Source organism: Grammomys surdaster, unplaced genomic scaffold (assembly GCF_004785775.1).
Source record: "Grammomys surdaster isolate TR1022 unplaced genomic scaffold, NIH_TR_1.0 141, whole genome shotgun sequence".
In the NCBI taxonomy this organism is placed as follows: Eukaryota; Metazoa; Chordata; class Mammalia; order Rodentia; family Muridae; genus Grammomys; species Grammomys surdaster.
Genome location: NW_021604599.1, coordinates 306731 through 326002, shown reverse-complemented (window position 1 = coordinate 326002; position 19272 = coordinate 306731). Strand labels below are relative to the sequence as shown.

Below are 19272 nucleotides of genomic sequence, written 5' to 3'. Positions count from 1 at the left end.
GGGAGAGGGAGAGGGAGAGGGAGAGAGTTTGAAAGCAAAGACAGGCTCCAGCATTTTATTTTATTTTTCTCTTAACCTTTTCAATATTCCCTTAAGAAAAAGATTTTCTATTTAAAAAGGAAGTCACCTCATAGCCACAAGTTAAGCAATTACCACAAAAACATATTCTTCGAAAACAGATTAAAATCATTACTCAAGAGGAAATGACAACAGGACTGTTGATTGTGGTTTTCTTTCTTGAAACGTGTATCTAATTCAACAATTCTCATCTATTCACACGCTCATAGATTAAGAAAAATTAAGCAGACCAGGTCTAGAGTAGCAAGTTTCTTCCTGTGCTTGGCTGAGGACAATTGGTGTTTACTAAGGAATAAGTTATCTGCCTCATGTCTTATTTTTGAAGTCTTGACCAGTTAGGCTAGCTAATCACCTGTTCTCTGTTCCTATACTCAGAATTGTTTATTCTTTATTCATAACCTATTTCATAGTGCACACTGAGAACCTATTACCCCATCCCTAGAGCACAAGACCAAGGAACTGAGACCCAGCCTAGAGTGAACGCTGTCTTTGATCACTTCTTTGTCCCAAGCCTATTTTTCTTGCTACTACATTATGTGCTTGCAATGCATGAACGCTCACCATTTTCCTTTCTCTAACACAGGCAGCTCCTGCCAGTCTATGAGGAAGGAGCGTATTCTATTCTCGATTCTAATTTTAAACTTTTTATCAACTACCCTAGCTTCCCAAAACTATTTAAATCAAGCTAACTTCCTAAAACTACTTAAAACAAATCAGGAATTCCATACAATCATGAATTCATCCAAACAGCATTATCTCAAGAACTTTCATCTTCGTGTTCATCTGCAGGAAACTTGCCCAACGGAGTGGGCTATCACCTAAGAAGTAATCACATCAGGCTATAGGCAGTGAGGCTGTCCGAGCATCCACTCACACCAAGTCAAATCAATGAGGAGTATAGCAATGATAGACATGAGAAAGCACACCAGTAGCAAGAAGCAATCCTGGGACATAGCTTGGGGCCGTGCCTTTCCAGAGTGCACCCACCACAGCCAAGCAGGACAGTAGGCCATTTCCAAAAAGCTCACCTGCCTACTGTAGATCCTTCTGCATGGCACCCGCCAAATAGCTTTGCCGATTCATAGACCGTTTTCAATTTTCGTGAATACATAAAAAATTAAGGATAGTTAATAGGTCATGTTTAAGGTAAGTAGTTCTTGGCAGACTTCTTGTTAACTTATTATACCACAACAGACTGGCACGATTGAAATGAATTAAATGCTATACATGATTAATATTTGATATCTATGTGTCATCATAATGACAAAGTACATAGGTTACATCACTGACTGCCTTTGGGTTTAAAACGAAAGACTACTCTTTACTTGGATAACATTTCATTACTGTCCCCCTAGCCTGCCAAACTGAAGATACATAATAGCTATCGTCATTGTCATTTTAAAGCATAATAGTCATCAAAATGTTGAAACTTGTCACTGAATATGACAATTTTTGTAGGCAAAATACACAAACAAGATCTCCCCGAGGAAGTGAGTCATGTCACAAAGATGATTTAACATGAACTGGGGACACTCCCAGTTCAGTATGAGAACGTAGACACGCTCCACCCCAAGCTTCTGTAGAGGTCAAGACTTTGTACATGTAGGAATGGTGTTAAAAGCATCTTTTAGCCAGGAATGGTGGCACATGCCTATAATCACAGGATGTAAGAGGTAAAGGCAAGAAGACCAGGAATTCAACATCCTACTTATCAAGCTTGAGGCCAGCCTGGGCTACATGAGACCATGTTATCTTTAGTCAGGCACAGCAACTTTAATTTGTGGTATTCTGTCAAAACTGTAACCCTATGTAATCTTGAAAATTTGACAGATAGATCCAAATTGAGATATGTGTAAAATATTTGGTTTTTTAGCTCATAAAACTATTCAAGTTTTGAAAACAAAAGTACCCAAATAAAATTCTAATTTCTGTCAAAATAGTTCTTAATAATGTAGTCTGGGCATATCACATCTAATTATAAAGATAGTTTTTATAATGGATAATATTTAACAGATACTTGAATTTCCTAGGTCTTAGAGCCAAACAAAGACTGGAATACAAAAAGTAAGAAATGCTGTTTACTATCCCAATATATGAGCAAAAGATATTCTCATACTGGTACCAAAAATATGTTCTCCTTTTCAGATTTTTCGTTATATTGTACAAAACTGATCTTTCAACGTATCATCATGACTTGTAAAACTATAGGAAATGTTTGATTTGGAAACTGACTGCAGATAACCATCATGACTTTTAACACAATCATTTGGATATATATTTGGAATAATCTTTTACACAAATTGATCGTTTTATTTTTCTTTTTTCATATGACTATCAGGTACATTATTAGTATCCAATTACATGTGGTTATTCTAGAGGAAGATTCTGGATTATGCCTTTTTTGTTGATTATAAAAATAAAGCTGTGTAAAATTTCAAAAACAATAATCCATAGAGTAGTTCAGCCTCATCAAGGTATCTTTGCTCTGAAGGACCAGGAACCTACTTAGTTTCCATTCCCTCCTCAGACCACCTCTCATCATGGGTAATGGCATTTGTTCACATGTTTTCTTGTCTCTGCTACTGAGTTGTAAGAACCCTGGGATCTTTCCTCTCTAATATACCCTTAGTGTCAGCATAGTGCCTGCCACATAGGAGGCACTCATCAAAATAACATGTGTGTGTGTGTGTTATACATAAAGTTGTTCCTCAGCATTCTGGAAAAAATAATTTTGAGATATAAAGAATGTGTGTGTGTGTGTGTGTGTGTGTGTGTGTGTGTGGAGAGAGAGAGAGAGAGAGAGAGAGAGAGAGAGAGAGAGAGAGAGAGAGAGAGAGAAGGTGATAAAGAATAAATCATGAACAGCAAGTCCTTCAAATTAAATGGTGCAACATTCATAAAGAATCTGTTCATATCTTCTCAAGTATTTGAAATCATTTATAGATTACTTAAAACACCTAAGACAATACAAATACTGCATGATAGTGAGCTCCTTGTTTTGTTTGTTTGTTTTTCTGTTGTTATTTGGTCTTTTTTGCTAGCTTGTCCCCCTGCCCCAGACCTGGGAACTGACTGGCGCTTTGTGCTTGTTAGACAAGAATTCTACCAAAGAACTTCATTTCCAACCCCTACAGAGCTGTTGTAATGTATTATTAAGATAAAAATTAGATGAAGTCCACACATGCTTAGTGTAGACAGTTTCTTTTCTGAATCCATAGCTTGCTATGTTGTCCAGCTGACTTTGAATCTAAGCTCCTCTTACCTCAGCTTCATAGTGCCAGAATTACTGGTGATGTCATAGTGCCCAACTCAATTAAATATATTTTTAAAATATTTTTACGAGCTGGGAGTTGTAGCAAACATCTTTAATCTCAGCACTTGGGAAACAGAGACAGGTGAATCTCTATCAGTTCAAGGCCAAAATGATGATCTACATAGTTCCAGGTCAACCAAAGCTGTGAGATCCTGTCTCAGAAGAAGTAGAAGAAAAGAAGAAGAAGAAGAAAGAGGAGGAAGAGGAGGAGGAGGAGGACGAGGAGGACGAGGAAGAGGAGGAGGAGGAGGAAGAGGAGGAGAAGAAGGGAGAAAAGAAAGAAGAAAGAAAAGAAAAGATCACCTATGGAGATGATTCAGCAGTTAAAGTACTTCCCATGCAAGTATGAGGACCCATATCGGAATCCCAGAAACCTACATAAATTCATCTTGTCTGTAATTCCATTCTCAGAAGGAAGAGAAAGTGGATCCCACTGGCAGGATGAGTAGCAAGACTAGTCACATCAACAATGAGCTCTACATTTGACCGAGACACCAGTAATGAAGGAGGAGTCCTGACATTAACCTTGGATCTCTATGTCCATGTATACCCACACATATGTGAAACTAAACATGTGTAAAACAGCACCAGAAAGGGGTGTGGTAGCTTTAAGTTTAGAAATCTCTAACATACACCATTGGCCACAACACCCCCTCCACACGTGCCCCAAGGGAAAAGGAGTCTGAATCATGGGAGGAATGTACCAAGACTTTGAATACAGTGTAGCATCCTGAAAGGGACAGCAGATCCTAAGCAGATCCAAAACAGTCCAGCCTTGATTGCAGCTAAGTTAAAATACTGTAAAGGAGTCAAACGTTGAGGCCACACCCCTCCCAGCTGTAGCTGGGACTAGCCACAGTGAAATCATAGGGAGTTTGTGGCAGTGCTTGCTGCAGAGTCCTGACAGACAAAAAGTAGAGATAATCAGAGGCTGGTGAATCTCCCACACTCGAACCCTCAGAATTAATCAAATAACCCTGGAAGCCTAAGAAATAGTTGAAATTTGTAGCCTTGAGACATCAGAAAGAGAACACCCAGCAGAAAGTGGTCTTTAGCCACAAATCTCCTTTTCTCTGGAAGAACAGGGCGATTTAACTAGAGTGCCAGAAATCTCTGGTGGTTGTAGTTTGTGTCAAGTTGACATACAAAACCAGCCAGTACACATATACATCCCAACAGATGTGCAAAGCACACGGAAAACGTGAGACAGTGGCCCACCGTTACACTGAGAAGCTAACAGTGTCTCAGTACTAGAAAGAAAGGATTATGAGATAACTGGAATGCCAGAAAAAGATTTCAGAGTACTGGATTTTTTTTGTTTATTTGTTTGTTTTTAATGACCATATAAATAAATTTAATGACTCAAATAAATAAATGAACCAGGGAAGGAAATTAATTCAGAACACAGACAAGAAAGTTACCAAAGTGGTTGAAATGGTCAAAAATGTGGAAGGAGATTTAAAAAGAAAGAAAATTTAGCAAGCAAATTGAGGTGTTGAAAAATAACTGAACAAAAATTCTGAAGGTGAAATAATCAGTTAACAAAATTAAACACACACACACAAAACCATGAGACACTCATGTGATTCCAGCTTCTGACCTTCATGGGCATCCACACAGAGGTTCATGTACCTCCACATCCACCCTCAGACACACATACGTGTAAATAAAATATCTTAAAATTGATACCATTCAAACTGCAAAGCAGAAATTCAGAGGTGGCTTGGTGGATAAGAACTTACCAATCGAGTACGAGGATGTGGATTAGGACTCCCAGAGCCCACAGATATAGTAGCACATATTTGCAGTAGCAGTATTTCTATGGTGGGATGGGGTGGAGACAGGAGGATCCCCAGAATCTCATAACCAGACTGGAATACACAGTCAAAAGCTACAATAAACCCTGTCTCAAACAAGATAGAAGGTGAGGACCAACCTCAATGTTGTCTTCTGGTTTCCATTTGTGTGCAAGGGCATGTTCATGCCTGCATACATGCATACACACACACACTCACACACACACACACACACACACACACACACGCCACCCTGGCTTAGCAACAGCGAATAACCGAGATGAATCTCTGTAGTGGTTCAGTATTTATGGTGCTTCAGAAATGATAAACCTTGAACGAGACCAATGGCACGTGCACACACACACATTGTGTGGCACATTGCAGTTTCTAATGTGGGAAAGCTAGAGGAATAGAGCCAAGTGTGCAGTGGAAAGAGTCAGAGCTGAGACAAGAGGGTGGTGATGGTGACAGGTGTAAGAGAAGGCTGTGGTGGGCGGGACACATGTCATTGCTGAGTGGAATCGACCGGACAGTGTGCAACAGCCTGGAGCTGACTCAGCCCCCCTCCCCACCCCCCAAACACACTACATAGCTTCATGATCACCCTGGCTCTGAGCAACGACAGGATGTCTGTCCTAGATGAAGGACAGTTCATTCTCTAGATTGGAACTCCTAGAAAGACCTCCATGGCCCTTGCTGCCCTGAAGACCACTCCATATCTATGGTCTGCTGCCCCAAGCTGATCTGAAGCTCATGTAGATGCCCCAGGTCCTACAGCAGCCAGGAGTTGTGTTGCGGTCCATGGCTGGAGTTATCCCAAAGGCCATGGTGACATTCATGGTCCGTGTCACCACCTGAGGTCATTTTGATGGCTTTGGGCTATGCTGCTGTTTTCCCACTGTAGCTAGGAGCTGTGTTGTCAAGTCTGTAGCCTGTGTTACTACCAAAGACCATACAGAATCCATGATCTGTTCCTCTGCCTGAAGTCATATTGATGTCTGTGGTCCATGTTGCCGCCAAGGGGCATGTCTGGGTCCATAGTCCTACTGTAGTAGTAATACATCAGCTGTGCTGATGTCCATGGTCTGTACTGCCACCAGACACCATGCTGAGGTCTGTGGCACATGCTGATGCTGGAGGCCATGTGGAAGTCCATGACCTATGCTCCTGCTGATCGTAAAGGGCAAGAAAGCTATTACTTTGTGGTGGTATTAATGATTGCAGATTCATAGTAGAGAAACAGGGCCATAGAAGGCTTCTGTGACAACTCCTATTCCCACCCCCAAACCCTTAAAAGTAACAGCCTAGACAGAAAGCTATCAAAAGAATTCTTAAAATTTGTGTTAAGGATACTCTCTACAATTGATGACTTCAGACAGGGATGAGGGCAGGCTATTGGGAGTTTGAGTAAGCTTCATTGAGTACATGAGCAACACAAATTGGACTTGCTTTTGTTCTTGAGGCGGTGAGAGAGATCCCAAGTAGTGGGAGATAGACGTGGGAGGGCTGAGAAGGGAATGTGATTGGGGTTCATTATGTAAATTTCCCAAATAATCAATATAAATATTATGAAAAGAAAAATAAAGACCCAACATACTGCTGGAATTTTTTTTAAGTCCAGGTAACTAGCAAAGACATGTGGAAAGAGAGGCTCTCAGATTATAACCCAACCTACCAAGCAAGTGGAAGCTGGGACAGCATTTCTTGCTGTCTGATAAAATAGACTTCAAGAAAAATTTAATTAGAAGGGAAACCACCAGCAGTGGAAACAGATAGCCTATAAAATCAAAAGAATATATTTGTCAGGTGTCTATAGCTAGACTATATCAGGAACTGGAAAAACTAAACACCAGACCCCCTCCCCCAAAAAAGCCACAAGCCAATAAATGAACCAACAAACTGAATAGGTAGTTCTCAAAGGAACTAATAATGACTAATAAATATCTCTAAGAGTGTTCAGCATCCTTAGCCATCAGGAACATGTAAATTAAAAATTACTCTGAACTTCCTTCTTAAGCCAACTGGAATGGCTCTCATCACGAAAACAAATGACAATAAATGCTGACAAGGACAGGAAGGGGAAAGGATCCATTATCCACTGCTGGGAGGAGTGCAAACCGGTACAGCCATCATGCAATTCACCATAGCAAACCAGTACAGCCATCATGCAATTCACCATAGCAAACCGGTACAGCCATCATGCAATTCACCATAGCAAACCGGTATAGCCATCATGCAATTCACCATAGAGGCTCTTCGAAAGCCTAAAACAGAAAATCCCTAAGACCCTTTGGTGTAATAGAGCTGGATCATCTGGTATCTCTGTTCCTATGTCTTTCCAAAGAGATCCTTGTACATCTATACTCATTACTGTGCTATTTACAACAGCGAGGGAAAGGTGTCCAAGACACCTGGGTGAATTTATGAAAACATGGTGCATGTATGCAGTGGAGTTTAATTCAGCCATAAAGAAAAATGAAGTCGAAAACATTTGCAGGGCCGGGCGGTGGTGGCGCACACCTTTAATCCCAGCACTTGGGAGGCAGAGGCAGGTGGATTTCTGAGTTCGAGGCCAGCCTCGTCTACAGAGTGAGTTCCAGGACAGCCAGGGCTACACAGAGAAACCCTGTCTTGAAAAAACAACAACAAAAAAACAAAAAAAAAAAGAAAGAAATAAAGAAATAAAGAAATAAAGAAATAAAGAAATAAAGAAAGAAAGAAAGAAAGAAAGAAAGAAAGAAAGAAAAGAAAGAAAAAAGAAAAAAAGAAAACTTTTGGATCTGGAATTATGTGAAATGAAGCATCTGTGTCTTGGGGAGAAAGATACTGCATGTTCTCTCTCCTGTGTAAATTGTAACTTACATTCTTATGAAGGTGAGTGTTAAGTCCTGAAGCCAGAATGGGGACTACAAGAAGGGAAAAGGAGGTTTGGGGGAATTGTGGTGAGGAGATAGATGGAAAAGATGAAACACAGGAGTCAAGGGGAGTACCTCAGCTGGGGAGAGATCAGTGCCCTGCTCAGCCATCATCAGAGATGCTTCCTCTGCAGCAGATGGGAACAAATACAGAGACCCACAGCTAGATAACATGCAGAGAGTGAGAACTCTCAGCCCTAAATGGGGCTGTTCCCATCAAAAATCCCTTCCCTTATGGCTCAGGGAACCTTGCAGAAGAGGCAGAAAAGGGTGTACGACCCAGAGTGGATGAAGGACACCAAAGAATCAAGGCCTTCTAATGGTAGCTGCACATATGGACTTAGGCAGAAGGCACAGGGCCTGCAGGGTTCTGCACCAGATGAGGAAAGGAGATGTGAACATCCCTCTAAGCCAAAAGCTATCTCCAGCTGATAACCACTTGCAAATGACTCCAAGAGTCTCACTGGGGAAACAAACTACTCTTAAGGGTAGGTGTGGGCTTAGATGTTTTAAAACCTACTTTTAAGAGTTCTCAAATGTTTCAACCCCCTGCCCCTTCTAGCCCACCATCCAAAGGTAGGGGAGAAAAGGCAGTAAATAGGACAAGGCCATGTGGACCTGTTTAGAAGTAGTTCTTTGGAGTGATTCTGTTTGTCAGGATACCAGCAGTCCAGTTCAGTAGCGTCAGGATACCAAACGTGAATCAGCAGCGGTAGCTCTCTCTCTCCAGCAGAATCAGCCAGGCCTCCACCCAATTGGCACAAATCAGAGACTGCAACCAGGACCAGCCAGGATGCCAGGAAACGTTGTCTACTACACCTCTCTCAACGAAGTGAAGGTCAGTCAGTGAAGACGAAGACATGAGACCCGTGAAGCGTTGCAAGGCTACCCATGCAAGTCCCCGACACCGTCCGCTGAGTCCTACTTATACTCTGCAAACATCACGTGTCCTCTCATGGGTCTTCCCCAGCAAAACACCATGTGAGGTTGCATCACTTGATACAACCAGAAACTTCCACTTCGGGTAAGCTCCATGCCCAGCAGTAAATGACAAACAAAAAATGAACTCAGTGGTGTCTTTGGAGGACTTGTCTTACAGTGTCAATATCTTGTCGGCTTTTCCTTTAAAAAAAAATTAATCTTAATTATTTTTTAATTTATATTTATTTATGTATATTTTCTTTCCATTTTTAATCTACAGGTCCTTTGTGTATTCATTATGGCTTCCAGTTTAATGTTTTTATGGGATTTCAGAGTGTGCCAATAAGTGGATCTCTGCAGCTATGTCTGTTTCTTGTACCTTCTATTGGGCTATTTTTCTTCTATTTGTTTGACTTGTCTGATTCCAATGTGTTAGCTTCTGCTTTATCTCATTTTCTTATTATATTACATAATTATCCTTTAGAATCTTATTTGTTTTCTAACGAGAGACAGAAAGGGGGTTGATCTGGGTGGGGAGGAACTGGGAGGAGTAGAGGGAAGGGAAACCAAAATCAGGATATATTATATGAGGGGGTAAAATCTGTTTTTAATGAAAGGAAAAAGAGTAAAACCATGTTGAGGTTTGACCTCCCCCACCCAGCATAACTGCAGCCATTTTGTTCCATGCCTCCAGATACTGTTACTGTAATACGCCTGCCAGTAGTTGACTCAGAAAAAATAACTTGACTCAGAGCAGGACCATATAACCTGTTATGTTCTGTATGTTATGAGGTTTGTTAATCTTAAGAAATTTCACAGCCATAAGCTTCATCACACTTATGACCTGTCAATTAAAGGTCAATATGAACTGTTATGTCCTAAATGGCTTGAGTCAGGGCCGACCACTGGGCAGCACTTCTAGCACCTGCATGTGCTCATTGTGATTTTTGCAATTTTAGCCTTCATAAACTGGCCCTGGTGTCCAGCACTCAGCTTTCAGCTCTCTAGCCTGAGCTGTTGCCCTGGTGGATGGGACTTGGGGTGTGCATTCAACAATCCATCCCTGCCTGACTGAGATCAGTGTTTGTGTGGTTTGTGGGGAGACTCCTGAATCACAGCAGTCAAACATGAGGGAGAAAAAGAAGTTGAGAGGGGGACAATGAAGCAGGATGGGGTACAGGTGAAAGGCGGGGCAAAGAGAGGAAAGGACCAATCAAGATGAAATATGTTTGAAAACCCTACACTAAAACCTTCCAAAAAAAAAAAACCTTCCACTTTGTATGCTAATCCTTTAATTAAAAAATATATTTTCATTTTATAGTTTATGACTCTATGGATGTAAATCCCACAGATATGAGGGCTGACCTTTTACATATGCATATATATACATATATATGTATATATATACATATTTGGTGAGTATAATTTCATATTTTCTATTGATACGTTCTCCTCTGATCTTCACACATATGCTGTAGCAGACACACTCAAAACACACACACACACCACATACACAGACATGTGCAGACACACAACTAAAAATTATTAGTCTTTATTTTAAAAAGATTCTCCATCATGTAAAATCTCTCCCCATCTTCCTCAAGTGCAGAAACTTAACATGCTTTTCTTTGGATTCTCAAAAAAGTAATCTTCTCACAAGTATGTTTTTCAAGGAGTTGAGATCATCAATCAGAAATTCATGCATCTTTCTTGGAAATGTTACTAGCCAGGTCCTGGGAATCTATCTCCAAGGCAATCAATATAAAAAGTCATTTCCATTACCCCGAAGCACTGAGAGTCTGGCGTCTGTTCTATCTGAGCCAACCTTCTGCTTCAGCCTCCGTCTGAAAATACTGGCTGTGCCAGAGTCCTTCCAGTGTTTAGAAATAGAGTGAGCAGTCTATGGATAAGACATCACAGGATGATGGATTACAGAGAGTCAGCCAGACTCCATTTAATATTATGATTCAGTAGTGTGGCTGAAAGGGGGCACATTTATTCTTTTTGTTTTAGAATAATGTTTTCATTAGAAAAATGATATACGGATGTGGCTGAAAATTGGAAAATGCAAACACATAAATAAAAGAGAGTCTGGAAAGCACTGGGAATCTCATCACCAGGAATGGTCACTGTAACACTGCCTGGCTGCTTAGGTTCCCACTGTTAATTGCCTCTGCTTTACTCTAGAACACATGTAAGCCGTGCCCTATATATTATTTCATATGCTAAGGGGGCATACTAGCGTATTTTACAAACAGCTTTCCTAATACGACACTATCACACCAATATCTACTTACAATTGAAGAACTAAAGACACTATGAATGACTATTGTATCAAATGTAACGACATACCAAAAAACAATGATTGGCTACTGTATTCAAGTATAGCGACATACCCAACGCATTTAGTGACTTCCCTCACGCTACACCCACCTGTTGTTTCCACCCTGTCACTATGCAAATAATACTTTGATAAATTTTGCTGTACCTAATAATCTGTGTGCTTCTGATCACTTTCATTTTTAGAAGTGAAATTCATGTTTCCAGGTCATGGGCATTGGTTTTGTTTTGTTTTTGAGACAGGGCATCTCTGTATAGGTCTGGCTTTTCTGGCATTTAGTAGTAGGCCAAACCAGCCTCACACTCACTGAGATCCTCCTGTCTCTGCCTCCCTAGTGCTGGGAATAAAGGCAGATGCCCAACGCCCTCCTTAGGTTTTAAGTATTTCAAATTTTGTGAACACATATTAGCTGAAATTTGACCTCAAAGGGTTATACGAATGTGAGGATTGCGTTTGGTTTTTATTTACCTCTTCCTCACAGCGCCCAGACTAGTTTCTTCGACACTAGAGTCACTCAGTGAAGCACGTGTTTAATCCAATAATGCGGATCACCAAACATCAAGCACAAAGGAAGCTCTGAGAGAGAGCAGCATGACACAGGAGTCTCTTGGGGTGCCCAGTGGTGATTCTGTTCCCGCTTAGCATGGCTATTCAGAGGCATTACCAAGTGATATTTTTCCTAGTGGGTTCTAGCTTCTCCTGTGTATTAAAAACGCCTGACAATAGCTGGGAATTTTAGTTGTAGCTTAAACGCAAAGTGCCCCTTTCTAGCAGGGCAAACCTGTACATCAAACAACTTCGCTGGACCGTAGTTTTCTGTTGCAGAGTGCGAGGCCGCACGGCATTGACCTGAGACGTTCTGAGGCTTCTATGAGACCATTCCTCTGAAAACACACTACACTGTGATGTTAAGTACATAATAATTGTTCAGTAAATCTTTTTATTACTATTTTACATTGTCTAGGAATTCTGAAGATATTTTCCTTTAAAATAGGGTATGTGATGAAAGTTGACAATTTTATGCAAACACACACACACACACACACACACACACACACACACACACTGTGGTTAAGAAGTAAAAATAAGGAAAAAAAAAGCCTATGAAATTTTTGAAAGATTTTGTAACTGTTTAAATTTCTTGTTAGCCAGGCATCCTGGCACTGGTCTAACCTCAGCACTAAGGAAGCAGAGGCAGAAGATGTCTGTGAGTTCAAGGCTAGTCTAGACTACACAGTAAGTTCCAGGACAGCCAATGCTACACAGTGCAAAACAAAACAAACAAAAAATTCTAGTTAGTTATGGGTTTGCTTTGTGTGGGGGGAAGGGGAGAGGTTGGTTTTTTGTTTGTTTGTTTGGTCATTTGTGTCTCAGTTTTCTTTCTTTCCAGTGATTGGCAACAAAGTTACAAGAAAGGTGTTCATCTTCCTTTTGAACAAAAAAGAGCTCTTAGCTTGATTCCTTGCTCCACAGTGCCTGTTTTCAGGGACAGATAAAACAGGTACATTAGTCAGGGGTCTCTAGAGAAACAAAACTTAGAATTAATTACATAAAGGGATTGATTAAAAATGACTTAAAGGTTGCCAACTAATCCAACAATGGCTTCTCCTAACTGAAGGTCCGAGAACCCAGTAGCTGCTTAGTTCACGAGGCTGGATGTCTCAGCTTCACTTCAGTATACGCTGCAATTCTGGAGAAGTAGGTTCAAATACCAGTGAAGGCTAGAGCAAGCGGGCAAAGAGCAAAAGCTTCCTTCTTCCATGTTTACATAAGCTTCCAGCAGAAGGCGTGGTCCAGATCAGAGGCGGGTCTTGCCATTACTTAAAGATCTGGATTAAAGGCGTACCTTCTCACGTCTAACATTCAGATTAGAACAGGATCTTTCAACCTCGCTGGATTGCAGCTGCTCCCACCGCTGCCGCCACTGTGCCAACCCCATGGGTCTCAGTGAGGTGGGTGACTCTCCAAGATGGGAGACAAGCCAATTTGGGAGCAGATTGGATCCAGCTTTATTCAGCATTACTATCAGTTATTTGATAACAACAGAACCCAGCTACTCGCAATTTACATTGATTCATCATGCCTTATGTGGGAAGGACAGCAGTTCCAGAAGAAAGCTGCCATTGTGGAGAAGCTATCTAGCCTTCCGTTCCATAAAACTCAGCGTAGCGTCACGGTGCAGGTCCATCAGCCTACACCAGATAGCTGCATCTTCAGCATGGTTGTAGGGCACTTCAAGTCCAATGAAGATCCCATTACGGGATTCCACCAGATGTTTCTACTAAAGAACATTAATGATGCTTGGGTTTACACCAATGGCATCTTCAGGCTTGGCCCGTACAACTTTGGCTGACTTCCTCCTGGACAGACACTCACGCTGTTTCCTCCTCCCTCCTCTTCCCAATCCTATCTCATGGCTCCAGATGCTCCAAATAACTACTCAAAAGAGCAGGGCCAAGGTGGGAGTGGGTGCAGGGTGCAGTGCGCTTCTGTCACCACAGGGTTGTGCACGATGTCTGGATGCTAGTCTAGTTGCATCTGACAGGAAAAGTTTCTGTTGTGCCAGCGGGTGCCTTGGAAAGACTTGAGTAATGCAAAAGATTGTCGGGTTTTGGTTTTGTTTTATTCTGTTTTGGGTTTTTTTTTTTTTAATCTACTGACAAGTTGCTCTAGTAACCCAAAAAAGTGAAGAAGAAAGCAGCAGCCTCACCAACCACCCAGATACTGATTTGTTCAGATGTTTCAATGCCTCATGATACAAAAAAAGCCACAAAATGTTTCTTAACAGTTTAAATTGTTTTAATTAGTTAAGTATTTAATTAGTTAAGTACATGGCTGGGCGTCAACCATTCTGGCACATTATCACTCATGTCACCCCCTCCCTCCATCTCTACCTCACCTTAACAGTATCTGCTGCAGGGAGCAAATTCACTCAAGTGGCAGTCCCAACTAAGCTCTCAAACCTGTTGGGTAGAGTTCTCTCCAGCCCACTCGGTCTTTGGAAAGCAGGTCTGACCTGAAGCTTCTCTTGTTCTGAAGGCTCTTCAGTCAGCTCTATCTGACACCTCCTGTGGCCTCTGCTCTGTAGATTTGGGTCTAATAACAGGGTAGATACTCTGTAGCAGCTAGAAAGGCTTTGACAAATATGGCTTCCCATGTTTGTACCCTCTGGGTTGAAGTCCCCGATGCGGGGGGCCTGCTCTATATCCAAAAAGCATCAGGGTGACAGTCAGATACCCACAGATGCCCACATTCCCCAAGCAAAGCAAGTAACGCCGTATTGCCTGCTTGGTATTTCAGAGCCAGGCCCCATTGGGTAGAATATAAATTCCACACTATGGAAGGAATCAGCATGAAGAAGTCTTACTCTAGCTCTCCCCTCAAGACTTGTGCAGGGCATTAACACACCATCTCCTCACTTTCCACACACCTCATACTCTCTTCAAATCCCAAGAAGTCTTAACTATTATGGCAGTTTCTGCCCTGTTTCTTAGTCCAGGCACAGGTCTTGGCCAGTATAAATATAGCTTTTCATCCTTGAGACCTCCGGATAGTATAAGGCTGCTATCAAAATAGCAACCGCAAGCTAGAACCAAGCCCAGGATTTGGGGCTTAGAATTGGTTGGACACACCTGAAAGCTCCCCCCTCCCTGCCCCCGTCCCCGCTATCCTGCACTGTGAGGGGAGAGTAAAGATTTCTGAATATTCCACAGGTTACCTGGTTACACCAGCATAGTCCTGGACAGCACCCAGGAGGTTCCAGTGGGATTGATCTCTAAGCTGCTGTGTATTGGGCGAAGCAGGGTAGGGGAGAGGTAGATGCCAGCTGCCTCTTAATCCACCCAGAATAAAATCTGCAATACAGCTTCTTCCACGTACCCATGTACCTGTGCCTGAAATGTCTGCAAGAAAAGAGGTATTTGGAGAAAAAAGTGGATCTTTCCACTTCAAACGAAGTAAAAGTCCCTCGCAGGTGTGCCCTATTTGGGGGTGGGAGGTGGTTAGCTAATTCCGAATGTAGACAAGTTGACAATCAAAAGTAGCGACCACAACAGAAAATCCTGAGAGGCCTGGCTGTCTTCAAGCCTTTGCCGTCCTGTCCTGATGTGGACAGGAGAAGCAGAGGAAGCAAGTTCCCAGAAAGAGCTTTGACTCTTGATGAGCTCCCTGCATGGTGTGTCTGACTCCAGGGATGCTAATTACTGTGTGACAACCAAGCAGGTTCTGTGGTCAGGAACAGGAAAGGCTGCATAAGGATTGACACAATCGGTTGGCAGTGCTTTGTGGTGAGGGGCATGTCTGTGTCGAGAGTGGGGATCGAATCAAGCCTTGGTTTTCCCGGTTGCTTAATTCTACAGCAGCTATTGTATAGACTATTGTGTGGCAGGTTCTTTCGTGGGCCCAGAAGAATCAGCAGGGGACAAAAGGCAAACATTGTACCATTAGTAGAGATGTAGTCTAGTGAGAGGATGCTCAGAGAGGTGGACTTTAGGCATGGCGAGTGTGGTGGGTGGTAGAGAAACATGCCATAGTGAATGGACTTTGGAAGACTGTGTGGTCTCCAAAAGTGATGTGGAGTTAAACCTTAGAGGAGGCAAAGGGGTATGCTACCCAAATCTAAAGAAGGAATGTTCTAGATAGAGGCATGAAGCCCACAAGATAGAAGTCGTGTCTGCTTTCAGGAAATAAAGGGAGGAGAGGTGGCTGGAGCAGGTTCAGTGAGAGACTGGGACAAGTGACGGCTGAGAGAGTAAGTAGTGAGGCCTGATTGGTTAGTGGAGAACCAGGAAGCAAGATGATTGCGTTATCTTGGTCTTGGATCAAGTAATGTTCTACAATAATGTGTATTCTGTAAGAGGGCTTTCCTTGGCCTAACCCTGTACCATCCAAATGGAATATGTCACCCAGTCACTCTGTCTTGTTCCTTATCTTTGTAACAGGTTAGAGAGGCAACTCTAGGGGAAACAGGAATCAAAGGCAATGCCTGGACTGGCTCTGCCTGGGTGTTTGCATTGGGTGACTAGGAGCCGTGTAGTGAGGTTCTGGATCCTGCTACCTTGTCAGGAGTGTAGAGGGGCTCCTGCATTCTCCAGGGACTGTGACTCTCTCCCTACAGGCACCAACACACAAAGAAATTGTTACAGTACAGAACTCTAATTGCTAAATAGAGACCAAACTTGTGGTAGCCTTTCTCCTAGAAGGGGCCCACCTAATGACTGACAAAATATTCTCAGTAATGAAGAGAAGGTGGGTGATATCAAAGGTTAATGATGACCTAGGACCTCTATGAGTAATGACTTCAAATGAGCACGACTTCAAAAATTCTCTAGGCTTGAGGAAAAAAGCAAATGTAAGCTCCAGCACTTACTTACTGGGCCAAGGTTGACGTGTTTATAAAAAGATAAAAGAGAGGAAGGGATATGTTCTATGGAGGTGTAGTCAGGCTTGGGGGAAGGAGGTGCTGAGGTGTTCCTTCCCCCTGAGGGACCAGCCACAAGACAGAATAGTATAGAATCGAGTTTATTCAGGACTTGGGGAGGGGAGATAAGAGGGTAGTAGAGACAGAGAGAGAGAGAGAGAGAAAGAGGGGGGGGAGAGGTAAAGGAGTAGAGGCAGGCCATGAGCATGTTGGGGGGAAAAGGGAATGGGGAGAGGGTGAAGGGAAACAGAGAAAGAGCAAGAGAGGAGCAAGAGAGGGCAGGAGGGGTCAAGCAGCCCCTTTTATAGTGGGTCAGGCCTACCTGGCTGTTGCCAGGTAACTGTGGGACTGAGCTTAGACAGAATGCTAAAAAAATTTACTTGATATGGCCAGTGAGAAATGAATCTTTGACCTGGCTCGGAGGGATCATAGCAAGACCAAGGCTGTGACAAGTTTGTTGCAAACAACCAGACTTTTTATACCTTTATCAGAAACAGACTATAATGGTAATTGCCAAGATCAATACAATGGTAATTGCCAGGCAAGCTATACACAGTACACAAAATTAATGTCCAGTTGTCCAGCCAAGCCTCTATATGCTGCATTGACTTCTAGGGAACACAGAGAATCTCAAGGTGGCCTGAGTGCTTCACTGACTGAGAGAGTGCCTTGGCTTCTCAGGAACTGAAAGAACAGTGTCTCAGGAGCCATGGACTGTAACCTGAAAAAAACCTACGACACATGCCTCTCAGGGCAGCTAGACCAGTCCATGATTCACCACAAGCAAAAACATGTATTTTTAGCTTAAAATGTGTCAGAATAGAGTCCCAGAATGGAGTTGTGTGAGAATTCTCAGTGCTTGTGAAAAAAACTCCAAGCAAACAAGACAAGAGTCTTATGACCTCAGTCTCCTCAAAACACAAAAACTGTTCTTGGAATGTGTTCATGTCCCTCCCAGATGTAGCAGACAGCAATGGGTTTACCTCAGCTGTTGTTATCCATATGCCTCTATGGAAAAACACTTTCTTTGTTTTTGCCATATGTGACTTGCCCTTGTGCTTGAACACCTTACTCATATGAGTCTTCCCAACCTTCAGAGTATAAATTGTCTGATGCTCTGAATAAACTTCGCTATTTCATGAGGCTATAGCCTGCCTTGTTTTTAGGCCTCGCTCTCCCACTTTCACATAACAACCAGAGCAGCAACAAAGATGGTGATGGCGTAGGGCTGAAAATACTTTGCTTTTATGAACCATCTACAGCTTTGTCATTCTTGGCTTTTATCTCTGACTTGTGATTTAAGGATGTATAAATATATCTATGTATATCTTTCTACATCTCTTTATGAAAACCCAAAAGTTCTCTTATTTACATTTCAAGAATGCTGAAGCGTTAAAATAGACATTTGGAATCTATAATACATATTTGTTTTCAATTCATGTGAATAAGTATGAAGAATAATTCTAAGTAATTAAAGAAAGTATCTAAGAACTGTGGCAAGAATTGGAAGTTCAATGAATGACAATGTTCCATTTGAAATAGAGGCAGTTTGAGAAGTTATTCTTTCAGAATGTTCCTGCATGTATTTCTTTGTTGATAGATTGTTGACTGTAACCAAGAAAGCCAGTGTTGAGTTTCTCCTGAGTAAATGGACTCCAGAGCAGGCAGGCTCACTCATAGTTATGCCTGTTGGTGTAACCATGTCCTCCCACTAACACCTGAAGAGAGTCCAGGCTAAAGTCACATGGATACTTGTCCAGTAGCCTTATTCATTGAATGTCAAAAATTCTCCCCTAGAACACAATCTCCTCAGTCTTCTCTGGTTGCTCAAAGTGCAAAGCTAGGAATCACGCTTTGAGCCATCACTACCACACGCAGCCAATAAATCCATCAAAACCAATGGTTCCGTCTCTGTAAGGTCCTCATCCTTCCTTCTCACGACAGTGATCCTGGTCCAGACTTTATGGCAGTTGGCCTCCTTCTCCTGATTAACTCTCATCTGGCCTCCAGGCTCCCACATTTGCCCAGCAAAGGCAATCAGAGTGGTTTCCAGATCTATGTATGGTCATTCCATTCCTCTATGAAATTATCCCCATTTTTTTTTTTATCACAATGAAGTGAAGCCAAGTTTCTTGTGTTGGTCTGTGAGCCTGTCACTTGACCGGGGTCTTGCTTAGCCTTCTGATTTCATCTCTACTTCTTCCCTGCCAGCAGACACTCCAGCTACTACACTTCAGCCACCGGGCTCTTTGTCTCTCCAACCTATTTGGCTTATTCTGTTATTTGCATTTAGAGGCAGCCTCCTCTGCCTCACCTCTTAAGGCTAGATCCTAGACAGTCATTCATATCTCAACTTAAACAACCCCTGCTCCCACAAACCCTTGCAGTCTCAGATCTAGGGCAGCCCTGTCCTATTAAACTCTTAGGAGAACATCACTCTTGTTTGTCTGTTTGGAGATGGAGACCTCTCTATGTTGACCAAGCTCATA

General features: G+C 42.3%; 1 pseudogene; it reads left to right on the top strand.

The window, feature by feature from the left end:
* Nucleotides 1-13297: 13297 nt before the first annotated feature.
* Nucleotides 13298-13717, top strand: LOC114618292 (annotated as a pseudogene).
* The last annotated feature ends 5555 nt before the right edge of the window (nucleotides 13718-19272 follow it).